Here is an 18,649-nt window from a genome sequence, read left to right on the forward strand (position 1 = left end):
TGCTCTCTCCTCACTGTCTCTCCTCAGTGCACCTGCTCTCTCCTTACTGTTTCTCAGTGTACCTGCTTTCTCCTCACTGTCTCTCTTCAGTGCACCTGCTCTCTCCTCGCTGTTTCTCCTCAGTGCACCTCCTCTCTCCTCACTGTCTATCCTCAGTGCACCTGCTCTCTCCTCACTGTCTCTCCTCAGTGCACCTGCTCTCTCCTCACTGTCTCTCCTCAGTGCACCTGCTCTCTCCTCACTGTCTCTCCTCAGTGCACCTGCTCTTTCCTCACTCTTTCCCCAGTGCACCTGCTCTCTCCTCACTGTCTCTCCTCAGTGCACCTGCTCTCTCCTCACTGTCTCTCCTCAGTGCACCTGCTCTCTCCTCACTGTTTCTCAGTGCACCTGCTTTCTCCTCACTGCTCTCTTCAGTGCACCTGCTCTCTCCTCGCTGTTTCTCAGTGCACCTGCTCTCCCCTCACTGACTTTCCTTAGTGCACCTGTTCTCTCCTCGCTGTCTCTTCTCGGTGCACCTGCTCTCCCCTCACTGTCTCTCCTCAGTGCACATGTTCTCTCCTCAGTGCACTTCCTCTCTCCTCACTGTCTATCCTTAGTGCACTTCCTCTCTCCTCACTGTCTATCCTTAGTGCACCTGTTCTGTCCTCACTGTCTATCCTTAGTGCACCTGTTCTGTCCTCACTGTCTATCCTTAGTGCACCTGTTCTCTCCTCACTGTCTCTCCTCAGTGCACCTGTTCTCTCCTCACTGTCTCTCCTCTGTGCACCTGCTCTCTCCTCACTGTCTCTCCTCAGTGCACTTGCTCTCTCCTCACTGTCTATCCTTAGTGCACCTGTTCTCTCCTCACTGTCTATCCTCAGTGCACCTGTTCTCTCCTCACTGTCTCTCCTCAGTGCACCTGTTCTCTCCTCACTGTCTCTCCTCAGTGCACCTGCTCTCTCCTCACTGTCTCTCCTCAGTGCACCTGCTCTTTCCTCACTGTCTTTCCCCAGTGCACCTGCTCTCTCCTCACTGTCTCTCCTCAGTGCACCAGCTCTCTCCTCACTGTCTCTCCTCAGTGCACCTGCTCTCTCCTCACTGTCTCTCCTCAGTGCACCTGCTCTCTCCTCACTGTTTCTCAGTGCAGCTGCTTTCTTCTCACTGCTCTCTTCAGTGCACCTGCTCTCTCCTCGCTGTTTCTCAGTGCACCTGCTCTCCCCTCACTGTCTCTCCTCGGTGCACCTGCTCTCCCCTCACTGTCTCTCCTCAGTGCACGTGTTCTCTCCTCACTGTCTATCCTTAGTGCACCTGTTCTCTCCTCACTGTCTATCCTCAGTGCACCTGTTCTCTCCTCACTGTCTCTCCTCAGTGCACCTGCTCTCTCCTCACTGTCTCTCCTCAGTGCACCTGCTCTTTCCTCACTGTCTTTCCCCAGTGCACCTGCTCTCTCCTCACTGTCTCTCCTCAGTGCACCTGCTCTCTCCTCACTGTCTCTCCTCAGTGCACCTGCTCTCTCCTCACTGTCTCTCCTCAGTGCACCTGCTCTCTCCTCACTGTTTCTCAGTGCAGCTGCTTTCTCCTCACTGCTCTCTTCAGTGCACCTGCTCTCTCCTCGCTGTTTCTCAGTGCACCTGCTCTCCCCTCACTGTCTCTCCTCGGTGCACCTGCTCTCCCCTCACTGTCTCTCCTCAGTGCACGTGTTCTCTCCTCAGTGCACTTCCTCTCTCCTCACTGTCTATCCTTAGTGCACCTGTTCTCTCCTCACTGTCTCTCCTCAGTGCACTTCCTCTCTCCTCACTGTCTCTCCTCAGTGCACCTGCTCTCTCCTCACTGTCTCTCCTTAGTGCACGTGTTCTCTCCTCACTGTCTATCCTCAGTGCACCTGCTCTCTCCTCATTGTCTCTCCTCAGTGCACCTGCTCTCTCCTCACTGTCTCTCCTCAGTGCACCTGCTCTTTCCTCACTGTCTTTCCCCAGTGCACCTGCTCTCTCCTCACTGTCTCTCCTCAGTGCACCTGCTCTCTCCTCACTGTCTCTCCTCAGTGCACCTGCTCTCTCCTCACTGTCTCTCCTCAGTGCACCTGCTCTCTCCTCACTGTTTCTCAGTGCAGCTGCTTTCTCCTCACTGCTCTCTTCAGTGCACCTGCTCTCTCCTCGCTGTTTCTCAGTGCACCTGCTCTCCCTTCACTGTCTCTCCTCGGTGCACGTGTTCTCTCCTCAGTGCACTTCCTCTCTCCTCACTGTCTATCCTTAGTGCACCTGTTCTCTCCTCACTGTCTCTCCTCAGTGCACTTCCTCTCTCCTCACTGTCTCTCCTCAGTGCACCTGCTCTCTCCTCACTGTCTCTCCTTAGTGCACGTGTTCTCTCCTCACTGTCTATCCTCAGTGCACCTGCTCTCTCCTCATTGTCTCTCCTCAGTGCACCTGCTCTCTCCTCACTGTCTCTCCTCAGTGCACCTGCTCTCTCCTCACTGTTTCTCCTTAGTGCACCTGCTCTCTCCTCACTGTCTCTCCTCAGTGCACCTCCTCTCTCCTCATTGTCTCTCCTCAGTGCACCTGCTCTCTCCTTACTGCCTCTACTTACTGCTCTCTCTTTTAGGTAATCTTACTCTGTCTATATTGTTTGTGCTGTATGGGGCTTAACTCCTGCTCTCTGTCTATTTATTGGCTCTAAAGGGACGTAACTTTAGCTCTCTTCCTCTCTCTGCCGGCTCATGCTCTTCTTCCCATTCTTAACAGCTCCCCGCTGTTTGCCACTAGACCCCTCCTCTCTAGAGAGCAAGGGCTCTGTCTCTCTATCAGGTGCCTGACATTACTCAACTCCCCCCTCTTTTAGACGTTACTTCAGGGCCACCCCCCAGCTCTCACTAACTCCTCCCCACCAACAGTCGCTATTCTCTAATGTCCGTGCGCACAGACTGCAGCCCCGCCCCCAATTGGTTCTAGGCAGCCAGAATCCTTTAGCACACTCTGCCCCACACCATCAAAAATACAAGAATCCACCTCTCAATTACATTTCCTGGTATAGAGGGTAACATACAGTGTGCCCAACCTATTCTCTTTATGATCATTAACCTCTCATCCCCACATATATATACTAAATACATATATGTTTACATTACATGGCAAGGTGGCATAATGTGTGGGCACTAGAGGTGGCATAATGTGTGGGAACTACAGTGTAGTATAATGTGAGAGCAGGGCCGGATCAAGCTCCATGGGGGCCCCTGGGCAGCAAACATGTGGGGGCCCCCTGTAGTCGTGCACCCTGAAGTAGTGCCCCCAGTATTAACTCCCCCTTCGCGCCCACACACCTGTGAAAACTTACCTGTCAGGGCTCCCGGGTCCTGCCATCGCGGCTGCTGCTGCCTGCTGGATCTAACTAGATCCAGTAAAGGCGCACAGGCTCCTCTCATCGCGCGGGTGCTGTCATGATGTCACCCGCGCAATGAATCACTGGGAACGCTGGCCTCTGAAGCGATCAGAGGCCAGCGTTCCCAGTTAGTTGGCCACGATCTACATGCAGGAGCTCCGCGAGCTTCTAGTAGGTCGTGACCAACCTTAGCCAGACCTGACCTGAGGCATGTGGCCTGGGGTCGGGGACAGTGTGTGGGGGCCCCCTGTGTGTGGGGGCCCCTGGACGACCGCCCCTGTCGCCCTGCCTTTAATCCGGCCCTGTGTGAGGACACTATAGGTGGCATAGAGTGTGGGCACTACAGGTAGCATAATATGTGGGCAATGCAGTGGTATAATGTGTGGGGACTACAGGTGGCATAATGTGTGGGGACTACAGGTGGCATAATGTGTGGGGACTACAGTGTAGTATAATGTGTAGGCACTACAGTGGTATAATGTTTGGGGGCTACAGTGTGGCATAATGTGTGGGCACTACAGGTGGCATTCTGTATGGGCACTATAGGTAGCATAATATGTGAGGGCACTACAGTGGCATAATGTGTGGGCACTACAGGTGGCATAATGCATGGGCACTATAGTGTAGCATAATGTGTGTACACTAGAGGTAGCATAATATGTGAGGACTACAGTGTGGCATAATGTGTGGACATTACAATGTGACATAATGTGGGGGCCCTACAGGTGGCATAATGTGGGGGCACTATAATGTGTGGGGCACTACAGTGTGGTATAATGTGTCAGGCACCCACTGCATCTCCATGTCACCTACTGCCTGTCACCTCTCCCTCTCACCCACTGCTTTTCCCTGTCACTTCTGCCTGTCACCTCTCCATGTCACCCACTGCCTATCCCCTCTCCCTTTCACCCATTGCCTGTCAACTATCCCTGTCACCCTCTCCCCCTCTCTGTCACCCACTGCTTCTCCCTATCACCTCTCTCCCTCTTCCATGTTACCCACTGCCTGTCACCTCTCCCTGTCACCCACTGCTTCTCCCTATCACCCTCTCCCTGTCACCCACTGCCTTCCCTCTCTTTGTCTACCTCTTGCCTCTCCCTGTCACCCTCTACCTCTCCCTGTCACCCACTGCACTTTGAACTTGGAGTAGGGCGGAGGAGGGGGGCCCAAAGCAAAGTTTTGCACCTGGGACCACCACTCACAAGTCCGCCACTGCTTGGAACTTATTGTACCCTCACAGTGACCCTGATAAGGAAAGAATTAGGAGAGTTACTGCTACACTAGTTATACCATGCACTTGTAATGGGCCAATGTTACTAGTAACCAGGCTCGAGTAGATCATAGAGGCAAGTTGGCTAGTGATGTGTTCCCCTTTTTATCAAACACAATGAAGGAGGGTTCAACGCCATTACATTTTGGACACAAGTATTAACAGTAAGGGGTAAATTTACTAAGAATCATGTTTTTCCCATGTTTGTCTGAGATTAAACATGGTTAGGAACGAGCAGACACAGTTATTTTTTTTAAAAGAAACTGGAATTTACTAAGCTCCTGTGTTTCTCAGAAACATGCTTTCAGACGGTGTTTCTGATCGCACCTACCCATGTTTCCTCCCCATTTTCCCCTAGCCTAACAATCCCGAACAAACAGCCTGTACATATTAGTGAGATACTGTACATGCAGGCTGCCTGTATGTCTAAATTCAAAGAAAGGGTAATTTAAAAAAAAAAATGGTGTGGGGTCTTCCCCCCCAAAGCATAACCAGCCCCGGGCTCCATGTTTTGTCCCCTGAAAAAATAAGAGGGACAAAACATGTAGGGTTCCCCCATATTTTATAAACCAGCACTGGGCTCTGTGAGCCTGTCCTTTTTTTTAAAAGTAGCGGAAAAAATGGTGGTGGGTTCTCCCTATTTTTAAAATCAGCACCAGACTCAAACCTAGTCAAGAGTAATCCCACAGCCAGGGGACCCTTTCACCGGGTCACCTTGGCCAAAGCATTAACACCCTAAGCTAGTCAGCCCAAGCCTGGTATCTCAGGGGAGGTGGGAACCTCCTGAGCACCCCAGCCTTAGGCTGAAGCCCAGGGCTCTTCCCTGTACCCCTGGCCGGTGGCTGCAGGGATAATAGTGTGATAAATATATGTCTACTATTGTTTTTTAAAGTGGGACTAGGTGCTAGCGTGCCTGCCCTTTGGCACTTGTGGAACTAAGGCCCTGATTCAGAGCCGGACGCTCTGATAGAGCGCTCGCTCTGAATCAGGGTGTCTTTTTTTTTTTTTTATGGAGCGGCCTCCTGGCCACTCATATTGCTGTGGGTTGCCACCCACAGCTAATGCGAGCGGCCAGGATGATGGTCGCGATGGTCAAGACCATCGCGACCATCGGGCTTGCGACAAGACCCTTGTGGTAGGGTCTCGTGGCCACAAGCCCCAGAGAGCTTTCGGCTCAAACAGAGCCGAAAGCTCTCCCACTGACATCACTTGTGATGTCAGTGGGGCCGCCCCCAGACGGTAGGCGTTCTCATGGGAACACCTCCGTCAGGGCAGCCACCCCCCCGGCCGCCCACCAAAGGGGGCGGGCTGTCACTCAACATTGACAGCACGCCCCCTTTGGTGCGAGACCCGGAGCAACAGATTGCCCGTCGCTATCCGGGTCTCGCGCATGCGTACGTCGGAACCGGCTCCATCGTGTGCATGCACTCTGGGCCACCATCGACCCGGTTGCGAGCGCATAGCGCTTGCGACCGGGTCTGAATCAGGCCCTAAATGCATCCGTACTCCCATTGTAAAAAAAAAATAGTAAAAAAAAAAAAAAAGTACACACATCGTAGAAAGTACAGTTTTATTACATACATGACACACTCACACATACTTACTGTCTGCCAGGTGCTCTGTCCACTTCTCCAGTAGAGTTCCCACAGTTTTCCCCCCAAAAAATTAATAATCCAAAACTCACCTACCTCCTCGCGTAGCTCGGTCTACTTGTCCAGTAGACTCCCTTGCTATGCTATTTGTAGTGCACCAGCATAAGCAGAATAAACAGTCTCTGATAGGCAGAACAGAGAAGGCAGGTTGCTTCACTATTTGTAGTGCACCAGCATGAGCAGAGTAAGCAGTATTTGAATTTCAAGCAGAACAAACAGGTTGCTGTGGTATTTGTAGTGCACCAGCATGAGAAAATGATATGCAGAACAGTGAAGGCAGGTTGCTATGCTATTTGTAGTGCAAAAGCATAAGCAGAATAAACAGTCAGGGCCGCCGACAGCCCAGGTGACACAGGGCGTGGTCTAATTGCGGGAGGCGTGGCCATGCCCCCTTAAAAAAAGAGAGTGTTTTTTTCAGCGCCGCTGCGCGCTGGGGAGGGGGGTGCTGTGTGCTCCTCAGCCCGGCACACAGCCAAAGAGGGTGCGATCAGCGTTATCACTCCCCCCATAGGCATGGGAGACTGCTCTGGCTGCTGCTTTAGCAGCGGGGAGCAGTCTCCCAGTGCAGCCCAGCACACGACAGCATGTGCTGGGCTGCTGTGACGCATGAGGGAGGGGGAGCGGTGCCGGACCTGGGCCCCCGCCGGGCCCCTCCAGCAAGCCCGGACCTGGGTGATTTGTACCCGCTCCCCCCCTCTCGGTGCCCCTGTAAGCAGTGTCTGACTTACAAGCTGAACTAACAGGATGATGTGGTAATCAGCAACTTTACATATGAGAGCTATAAAGTTTAGACTTCAGTCAAGCTAAAAAATCTCACTTTAGTTAGTAAATATACCCCCTAAGGTCTGATTCAAAGATGTATGCTAACGTGATGGTTAACGTACATGTTTCCAGGTCTGCGAATGTGCAGGATCCATTCTGTGAACATGCTTGCAGCCCCCCCCCTTCCCCAGCCGCAGCATGAGTGATATGCTGCAGCGTTTGGGGGGTGGAGTGGGGCATGGCTGGTCACTGTTCCCAGAAACAGGGGCGTGTTGCCCCCATTCCCCAGGAGGGAGGAGTCCAGGCCTCTCAAGTGACCAGGGCTTGGCCAGGTTGCGGGAAGCTTCAGCTCTCGCAGCCTGACCAAAGGTTCGACCATCGGTCACAATGGTGATCCCAGGCTGCAACCTGGTCACAGCGCTAGGATGATAAATGCAGCAAGGAGGGGTCTGACACCCCCTGCTGCATTTGCATTTTAGAGTGACAGAATTGCACAGCAGCTTGTGTGCGGCTCTGTAATTTCGTCCAGCACTGAATCAGACTCTTAGGGCCTGATTCAGAGCCGCTCGTAAGGGGCAGTATGCTCGTTCAGAAAAAGGGGGTGGCTATTCAAATGAACTGTTCGCTCTTTGCGGTCTGTTGCCGCCTCCATGTCTGAACGAGCGAACAAAACATGCGCTCGTTTATTTGATAAAAACGCCCCCTGGCCGCTCGCATCATACGTCATGTCCGCTATTTAATAGATTAATCGAGTACATCGACCAGCGTATGAACTGCTCGCTATTCTTGTGGTTGGTTTTTGCTACCACAATTTTGCGAGCAGTTCTGGCTAAAAAATAACCCAGTGACGTGGTCAATGACGCTGCTGTTTTAATTATGCACACCCATAAAACGCCCGCTTTGACCTTTAAGCACGCCTGCGTTCTGATCTCCACTCCCCGTTTTCAAGCACCTTCCCCTGTTACCACCCACATACGCCTCCTCCTGTCACTCAAAATAGCAGGCCTTCGCTATATAGCGAACAAACGATTTTCGGCCGCACTGACTGGTTCGCGCATGCGTATTAAAAACCGTACGCATGCGCAGATGTGCAAACATCGTTCCGAACGAACGAGCGGCCGCTTACGAGTGGCTCTGAATCAGGCCCTTAGTTCTTACTTCCCCCTATTCCACTACACACAAAGGTAACACCCTCCAGCTGCTCGGAGGCAGCGCTATTCCCCCACTGGAATGAGCTCTGTTAAAATGCATTTTTAAGGGAAAGTGAGGAACTAACCATGGTCTCATTACATGCCCAGTTGCTTCTACACCAGGCAGTGCTTAGGCGTAGGCTCTCTTTTCCAGCAGAGACACTTTCAGCAGGGTATCTCTTTAGGGTCCGATGGCACAGCGCAGTCACTTCGGTGTGGTCCTCTTCTCCTCCGACTGCAGTCTTTCTCAGGGTCTTCTCCCTTGGCAACCAACCAAACAAACAGGCATTGACCTCCTAAAGACCTTTAAACAATTGCACCGAGGGCCTGATTCAGACCCGCTGGCGAGCGCTATGCGCTCGCAAGCGGGTCGATGGTGGCCCAGTGCGCATGCACGAGACCTGGATAGTGACGGGCAATCCGTTGCTCCGGGTCTCGTACCAAAGGGGGCATGCTGTCGATGTTGAGTGACAGCACGCCCCCTTTGGTGGGCGGGCCAGGGGGCGTGGCTGCCCAGATGGAGGCGTTCCCATGAGAACACCTACCGTCTGGGGCCGGCCCCACTGACATCACTGACATCATCCTGGTCACTCGCTATAGCTGTGGGTGGCCACCCACAGCTATGCGAGCGGCCAGGAGGCCGCTCTGAAAAACAAGGACGGCCCTGATTCAGAGAGAGCGCTCTGTCAGAGCGTCCGGCTCTGAATCAGGGCCAGAGTCCAAAATGCTGTTATATAATATTCTAATAACTGACAGCTACCATAAATTTAGGGGAAATTGGATACCCAAATTAGACACACCAAAATAAACAAGAAATAGGTGCTGGTCAGTTATAATCATCCACAGCATTAAGTCCTTCTCTGGGGTCCGGCAGTCATTCCCCTCTCACGGTGACATCCCACCAATACAGGTCACAAGCAGCAACAGCAGCCCTTCCGCAGTCACAGGACATTTGATCCACTAGTCCTCTTCCAGCACATGCACACTTCTTCCCTGCAAGTCGGCCAGCTCCACCTGACAGCAGGTGCAGGGTCCTCTTCTCTCCATCACATCCTCTCTTGGGTCTGACAGTAGGGGCACTCTCCTCTCCGTAGGCACGGATTCTCATTCTTTGGCAGCCACGGGGTTCCTTGCAGAGTAGAGATGGCCATCGACCATCGATGATTTATGGCTGATGCCAATGTTGAATGCTTTTGCCATTGATGGGGAGAACCAGATGGTTTCCCTCCATCAATGTTTAAGCACAACCAAATGTTTTTTTATTTTACGAAGTGCCGGGACACAGAGCATAGCCTCACCCGCCAGCACCTGCGAAGCCCTGCCCCCAAGTTTTCATAGGCCCACGGGCCAGTCAATCAAGAGACAGGGATGACCATCTGTTGGTGAAACCATCAGTCATCCATTGAATAGTTTGTAACTATCGATGGCCACTTGCTATTTTGCCACTATGGTAACCATCGATGGTCACACCACTGATGGCAATCCCTATTGCAGAGTCTTCAATGTGAGGTTCTCACAGTACCGGTGCTTCTGTGGGTCATGAAACCGGTCACCTACACTGCCTCAGCTGATCCCAAGCTCTGTATCAGGGGATCCTCTTTGGTCTTCTTCACCTTGGTCCTCTTAGGCTCCGGCAGGTATTCCTTTCCTCTGCAGATCCTTTCCCTAGATCCTCTGACACTCCACTGTCCATCCATCTATGAAGGTCCAGCATTACTGGTCATCTCACAGGAGCAGCTCATTGTGGACTCCACTCAGGGGTTGTTGCTAGATCCAATTTCAAGAATGTACCTCTGATGTCACAACTACGTGACCTAATCCTCCACTCAGGTCTTTACACCAGCTTCAAGCAGCCGGTATGCTCACACAAAAATATTTATAAGGAAATTACTGTGCTCGGTATTAATTTATTCTCAATTTGAAAAAATATATATATTATAGTATAAACAGATCTATATGTGTGCTTGCTCTCTATTTAGTATACAGGAGGCTTGATTAAATTCCACCAATAAAATAATTGTAAAAATACATACACATATTCAAAGTACAAAAAAACATTAAGCATTAATGTTGCTTGTAAAGCAACAAATCCCACACAGTATATTCACATATAAAACCACAGAAACTTCAGGGATATGTAGATAACAATTTCCTTCTATCACTTGGATTCCAAACCATATCAAAAGAAACTGCTTTCTTGTAACAATTAAGTCCGCAACTTGGTTAATAAGTATCCATTAAGTAAACATGTGGCAATTTGTTGCCAAATAACAGTCTCACAGACAAGTAGGCAAGCCGGTCATTGATTAGCAAGTAGTTATTATTATGCAGTTCGTCAACACTGCAGTTTACTTGTTGACTTGATGACTGTACCACTTTAGTACTTAGGTTACCTCAATCTTTTACACCTAATACCCCTTTTCCACCTAAATTCCGGGTCTGACCCTGAGTTGGAACTAAGGGCCTGATTCAGACCCACTCGCGAGCGGCTGTCCGCTCGCAAGTGGGTCGATGGTCTGCACTGAGCATGCGCACGACGGAGGGAGCTCCGTCGTGCGCATGCGCCAGACACGACAAGCGAAGGACTTTCCTTCGCTCGTTGTGTCCGATCAAAGGGGGCGTGCTGTCAATGTTGATTGACAGCACGCCCCCTTTGGTGGGCGTGCCGGGGGCGTGCCTCCCTGACGGGGGCGTTCCCACGGGAACGCCTCCCGTCAGAAGCCGGCCCACTGACATCACTAGTGATGTCAGTGGGAGTGATTTTGGCTCTGATAGAGCCAAAATCACTCCGGAGCTTGCGGTTGAAAACCTCAACCGCAGGCTCCGGCTCGCAATTTCGATGGTCGCGATGGTCACGACCATCGCGGTCATCAAAATGCACGCTCGTATAGCCTGTGGGTGGTGACCCACAGCTATACGAGCGTCCAGGAGGACGCTCCATGAAAATGGAGCCCGGCCCTCATTCAGAGCGTGCGCTCTGCTCAGAGCGTACGGCTCTGAATGAGGGCCTAAGTTCCTATCCGGATCAGACCCGGAATTTTGCCGGCGCCGACTCGGGATATTCCCGAGTCAGCGCTGCTCACACCGCAGTCGGCTTTTGCGGAGTGAAAGTGGTCGCTTGGAGATGACGTCATCTCCAAGCGCCACTGAAGCCGGACCAATCGGCCGGCTAGCAGCGCACTCCAGGTCATCGTGACCCGGAGTGCGCTGTTCTCATAGCAGGGTTTCACGGGCTACGCCCATATTAAACCCTGCTAGTTACCTGGGTTGGATTGCCGGGTCACTCGACCCGGCGATCTAACTCTCTCCCTTTTTACACCAGGGAGCTGCCCGGGTTAACCCTTCAAAAACCTGGGTTTTAGCTCCGGTGTAAAAGGGGTATAACTGTGTGATGACGATTGGCATCTCAGGAATAGTGTAGCCGCTCAGAGGTACGTGGAACGGATGCTACTTTCCTAGCAGGAGACGGCAGCTGAGGTATAAGCGGACTTCACAGTTGTACACAGAGGCTGCTGTATCAGTAAACGGCTACTCCCGAGTAAATCCGGACAACATGTAATCGGAGCAGTGGCAGGAACCAAGGATAACTGGAGGGTTGAGACATCAATGCGTTTCACCCCATGAATGACTGGGACTTTCTCAAGACTAACAAATGAATCCCCTATTGGATCCATATAACCCTAAAATTCTCATTAGATAATCAGTGGCATCTGAGTCTAATTTAGTGCAGTAGGCTGTCACTCTGTGTGTCCCTTTTGTTTGTATAGAAAGGCATATAATTTTTGAACTTCCACAATATATGCACATACAAACAAAAAAATGTTGTTAAAAAATAATTAAAATACATACATAAAAATACATACATAAAAATATCTAAACACGCCTTCTGTTTCTTCTAGCAGAAATATGAGTATAAGTAACCCTTTTTTAGATTAATCAATTTTATTGTGTCTTATTTGTTTTCATCGGTCTTAATTATTTATCAAAAATTAAATGAAAATAAATAAAGTAAAGCAGCGTATCCATTAGGCGATTTTAATGAGCGATTGAACGATTATGACATCGTATTCAGTCAATTGATCATTAATCGTGTACAAATCGTGCACTATAATGTCAGAAACGACCAGTGATGCGCGCTCCCGCTGGTCGTTTCCGACATCAATCATCACCTGAACAAGCCGGTCAATCTGCCGATAAGGACATATTGACCATGTTCAGGGATGAGGGAGGGTGCCTGCACTGAGTGACATATCGTTCAGTGTAGGCACTGAAGGGGATCAGGAACGACTGTACAGTTACGATGTCTTAATCGTACTGTCTTTCCATAGTCGGGTAGTGGATGTGCACCATAAGAATAATAATAATAAAAATCATTGGAATACATGATACTCTATTATTTTGTTTATGTCCGTAAACATATAAATGTTTGGATGGTATTATAAGTACTTCAATCAGTTTTTATACTCGATACATGGACAAATCATAATATGGAGATATTCTTAGTACAAACAATTATTACAGGGTACTGGGCACCCCTAAACAGTATTACACCCACACATGGTGTTTAGATCACATTTTAGACATCTCCTTATTATGCTCAATACAGCTCCCGAAAGTACCAAAGAATGTTTCACATTGAGCAGCATATTAGCGATTTTATTTAAATATCTCTCCAAATCCGATGTTAAACCCCCTATATTAAGGACCATAGGGCCTGATTCAGACCCACTCGCAAGCGGCTGTCTGCTCGCAAGTGGGTCGATGTTGTGCTCTGCGCATGCGCACGACGGCGGGAGCTCCGTCGTGCGCATGCGCCAGACGCGACGAGCGAAGGACTTTCCTTCGCTCGTTGTGTCTGATCAAAGGGGGTGTGCTGTCGATGTTGATTGGTGGGCGTGCCGGGGGCATGCCTCCCAGACGGGGGCGTTCCCAAGGAAACGCCTACCATCAGAAGCCTGCCCACTGACATCACTAGTGATGTCAGTGGGAGTGATTTTGGCTCTGATAGAGCCAAAATCACTCCGGGCCTTGCGGTTGAAAAACTCAACCGCAGGCTCCGGCTCGCAGTGGCGACGGTCGCGATGGTCAAGACCATCGCGGCCATCAAACTGCACGCTCGTATAGGCTGTGGGTGGTGACCCACAGCTATACGAGCATCCAGGGGGACGCTCCATAGTTATGGAGGACGGCCCTCATTCAGAGCGTGCGCTCTGCTCAGAGCGTACGGCTCTGAATGAGGGCCATAATCTTGTGTGAATGCGTTTGGCGTAATGTGGTGTGAGGCAGGCAGGGCGACTGATTTCCCTCAAATCACTGGATGCAGCTAGATCGATGTTAAATTTACTTCCCTCCTAAAAACATATATGTCAAACTTACTTGAATAACACACAGTTTAATTGGCCCATTTGGGCTCATCATATTAGACATATACCAGCATATCAATGGGTTAAATATGGCCAAACCCAATGTTGAAAGTTCCTACATTAGGGACATTGGGCCTCATTCAGAGGTGGTCATTAGATGCAAGCGGTCGCTCTGAATCAGGGAGGCCGCTTGCATCCTGAACGGCCGCCTGCTTGTCGATTGTTAAGCTGTGGGTTAACACCCACAGCCCTAACGACCGACATGGGTGATGGTCGCGATGGTCAAGAGGGTAGGGTCTGGGCACTCGGGTAGGGTCTGGGCACTAGGGTCCTAGGGTAGGGTCTGGGCACTCGTAAGCCCCAGGGAGCTTCCTGCTCTGTTCGAGCAGGAAGTTCCCTACTGACATCAGCAATGATGTCAGTGGGGCCGCTCCCAAACGGCAAACGTTCCGACTGGAATGCCTCCATTTGGCCGGGCATGCCCCTGGCCCGCCCAGCAAATGGGGCGAGCTGTCACTCAACATCGACAGCTCGCCCCGTCTGTTACGAGACCCCTAATGACAGAGTGCCCGTCGTTAGCCAGGTCTCGCTCATGCGCACGACGGAGCCGGCTCCGTCGTGCATATGCGCTGTGGGGCTCAGCGCTCACGACCGACTCTGAATGAGCTCCATTGAGTCCTGGATGAATGTCTCACCTATACGCAAGTTGCTGGTATTGCAAAGAGGCTCCATAGAAAAGAACAGATTATGCTTTATCAGAAGTGGTCCAAGTTGCGTACTCAGGGCCTGATTCAGAGCCGCTCGTAAGCGGCCGCTCGTTCGCTATGAGCGATGTTCACACAACTGCACATGCGTATGGGTCGTAATGTGTATGCGCTAACCAGTCATTGCGGTCGGAAATCGTGCGCTCGCAAAATAGCGAGGGGCTGCTAATTTGATTGACAGAATGTACCGTTTGTGGGTGGTACCAGGGGAAGGTGCTTGAAAACGGGGGAGTGGAGATCCGAACGCAGGCGTGCCTAATGGTAAAAAGGGCATTTAATGGGAGTGCATAATTAGTAAAGGAGCGTCATCGACCACGTCACTTGGTTGTTTCTTAGCCTGAACTGCTCGCAGTGATAGCGGTAGGAAAAACCTACCACAAACACTGCGAGCAGTTCAGATGCCTTTTGATGTACCCGATTAATCAAATAAATACCGGAGATAACATGTGATGCGAACGGCAAAGGGGCGTCTTTACAAAATAGCGAGCGCATTTTTCGTTTGCTCGCTCAGACATAGAGGCGTCAACAAACCGCAACGAGCGAGCGCTCAATTTAATATGTGAATATAGGTATACATATACTGTGTGTGATTTGTTGCTTTACAAGCAACATTAAGGATTAATGTTTTTTGTACTTGAATATGTGTATGTGTTTTTACAATTATTTTATTGGTGGAATTTAAACAAGCCTCCTGTATACTAAATAGAGAGCAAGCACACATATAGATCTGTTTATACTATAATATATATATTTATTTTTTTCAAATTGAGAATAACTTAATATCAAGCGCAGTTTCCTTATAGATATTTTTGTCTAATGCTGCCCATCAACTAGGCGATTATACCTAGCGATGCAGCGATAACGACGGTAGTTATCGCTCCATCGCTTGGTAATTGCCCGCAAATCGGGCAGTAAAAGGTCGAAAACGACCAGCGATGTGCGTGCCTGCTGGTCGTTTTTTTGACGGTCAACCTGACGACCGCCGTCAGGTTGCCATGTTTGGGGATGATTGATCTGCATACACTGAACGTCTGAACATTCAGTGCATGCAGTTCACCCCTAGGAGGACAACGGTGCGATTACTATGTCGTAATCGTGCTGTCGTCCCCGCATCTATTAGTGGACGGCAGCATAAGAGTGTATTTTCAGCGTCCTAACTAGACCCAAATTACTTGCAGCAGGTATTAAGTACATAATAAAATATCAGTGCCAGGAACTGCAGTATCCTCACACAGTAGTGTCTAGAGATTTCCTTCACTGAGAGGACCCTGACGTCATCAGCTGCTGTCCAACGTCATTCCCTACCATCCACGTGGCCATAGAGGGGGAATTTAATCTTGTGGCAAGCGAAGTGAGCCACTGAGCCCGAAGCGTGGCGAGCGAAGCCAGCCCACGAGGGGACAAGTTTCTTCTTTAGGCAGACTTTATAGGCATGGAATCGCACTTCCGCCCTCACTCATGTCACATCCAGGTCCTTAAGCATTAAGGGGAAATAAGCTCTACCATCCTCGCACTGTGGCTGCTCCCTGTGCCACAGCCGCTGACCCTTCAGACCTCTCCTGCAGTCTCCATCGTTCGGCATACTCTACAAGGGTCCTTCGGCACTCTGCTACCTCGTTGGACTAACTGCCCTCCAACCCTAGGTAAGTGATCCTCCAGTGGCCCGACGGCCTATCTCTTGCATCTCTCCGCCACTGCTGGTCCACACCGACTCTCTTCCCTGCTACATGGCAGTAGCATTGCACAGTTCTTCTCCCACATATGTTGACCAGCCTTCATTACTCATCTGCTTCTTTTTATGCTCCTTTAGCTGGCCATCTCACCTCTGCTGCTTCTTCTCTAGCCTCCTGGATGGCTGCAATTCTCCAGCATAAACCAGTCCCAAGGGGATCCTATTCTGCAACCAAAGCCACCAATCCCAAGGGGCCCCAATTTTCAGTTTCTACTGTTGCTGTCTGGCCTAAGGGGAAATCTGCCCTGTCAACGCAGCCTCAGTAACAGCCAGGCTGACAGGGTCAGTAAAAGTTAATTTCATCCCTGCTATAGGGCTTAATGGGACATATGTAGTTAAAATAAAATATTATAATGACAGGAGCTGTAGGCTATTAAATCATGTTGCTTTACACAGAGGATGGGAGGAGATAGATGGAAGGGAAACATGTTGGTGGCTGTGGGATAAGATGAATGAAAGAGGAACATGCTGGTGACTGTGGGAGGAGATAGATGGAAGAGGAACATTTTGGTGACTGGGAGGAAATAGATGGAAGGGAAATATGCTGGTGACTATGGGAGGAGATAAGTGAAAAGGAATATGCTGGTGGTTGTGGGAACATGGAAGAGGGACATGCTGATGACTGTCTGAAGCGATAAATGGAAAATCTTTGTGACCGAGGTAAAAGACAGATGAAAATAATTGCTGGTAACTGAGGGAGGTGGTAGATGGAAGGGGAACATACTGTTGAGATAATTATAAGAAAAATATGATGGTGGCTGTGGGAGGAGACAGATGAAAGGGGAACATGCTGAGGACTGTGGGATAGAATAGATGCAAGAGGAACATGCTGGTTGCTGTGGAAAGAGATAGCTGGAAATGCAACATGCTGGTGACTGTGGGAGGAGATGGAAGGGGAGCATGCTGGTGACTGTGGGAGGAGATGGAAGGGGAGCATGCTGGTGACTGTGGGAGGAGATGGAAGGGGAACATGCTGGTGACTGTGGGAGGAGATAGATGTAAGAGGAACATGCTGGTGACTGTGGGAGGAGATAGATGGAAGAGGAACATGCTGGTGACTGTGGGAGGAGATAGATGGAAGAGGAACATGCTGGTGACTGTGGGAGGAGATTGATGTAAAAGGAATGCTGGTGACTGAGGGAGGAGATGGAAGGGGAACATGCTGGTGACTGTGGGAGAAGATAGATGGAAGGGGAACATGCTGGTGACTGTGGGAGGAGATAGATGTAAGAGGAACATGCTGGTGACTGTGGGAGGAGATAGATGGAAGAAGAACATGCTGGTGACAGTCTGTGGGAGGAGATAGATGGAAGGGGTACATGCTGGTGACTGCAGAAAGAGATAGATGTAAGAGGAACATGCTAATGACTGAGTGTGAATATAGGTGGAAGAAGTAGATGCTGTTAAAATAAGAAACATATAGAATGACCATGACGGAGCATACACTGTGGGACTGATTGAGGACTGAGAAGAGATAGGTAGGATGAAGCTTGTAAAATTCTGTTATACCTACATGTATAAAGGACACAGGAGTCCAAGATCTGCATTATTAGTGTATACTTGGGTGTATTGGCTACAGTACCTTAGTAATATATTTTTCCCTATCCTGACAGATAATGGGAGAACCCGTCTATAACCCGGTTAGTAGAGAAAGGTCATGTGTGACTGTCTCACACATGTTCTGTCTCTGTCTGTTTTTCTGTGTGCAGCTCTGTGACTGTCTCTCGGTGGAGGTGTCTCTGTGTCATTGTCTGTCTCTATGTACACGTTTGTGTCTATGTCTCCTGACACTTACTGTATATTTTCTCACAGCCAGTTCCTTACTTTGGACACATACCTGGTGGGGTGTCACCTAAGAGAACATTTGTGGTGAGAGGGTTTATACCACAGAGGGGAAATAGGTAAGTGAGCCTCCAAATATTTTACATAACCTCTTACCAGGTACTATTATTATTATTATTATCGTTTATTTATATGGCGCCACAAGTGTTCCGCAGCGCCTTACAAAGTTCATAAACAAATAATTTGACAACTGACTTACAGTAAAAAAATAGGACAAGGACATGGATAATATACATTGATACATAAGTGACCATAACACCTAGATATGCAACAGAGCATAAGCAACCAGGTGTTAGGTGCCATGGTGGGGGGTAAGAAGTAGGTGAAAGTAAAGTAAGGAAAAGGGCCCTGCTCATAAGAGCTTACATTCTAAAGGGGGCAACCCTATCAATTATCTACATTCAGTACAACCCTCCAGTATTCCTTAATAACGAGCTTATCACCTCTATCATCCCCTGCACAATGGTACATTATTAGTCACCTTTACACAATGGCACATTATTAGTGACCACTATCATCCCCTGCACAATAACACATTATTACCAAGCTCTACAATTTCCTGTGAAATGGTACATAATTAGTCACCTCTATCATACTCTGCACCAGTGATTCCCAACCTCGGTCCTCAAGGCACACTGACAGTCCTGGTATTAGTGATATCCATGATTGTTCACAGATGGTTAAATCAATATAACTGAGGTACTAATGAAGTCACTTGTGCTC

The sequence above is a fragment of the Taudactylus pleione genome, unplaced genomic scaffold (assembly GCF_031769625.1).
Source record: "Taudactylus pleione unplaced genomic scaffold, aTauple2 ptg000199l, whole genome shotgun sequence".
NCBI classification, from domain to species: Eukaryota; Metazoa; Chordata; class Amphibia; order Anura; family Myobatrachidae; genus Taudactylus; species Taudactylus pleione.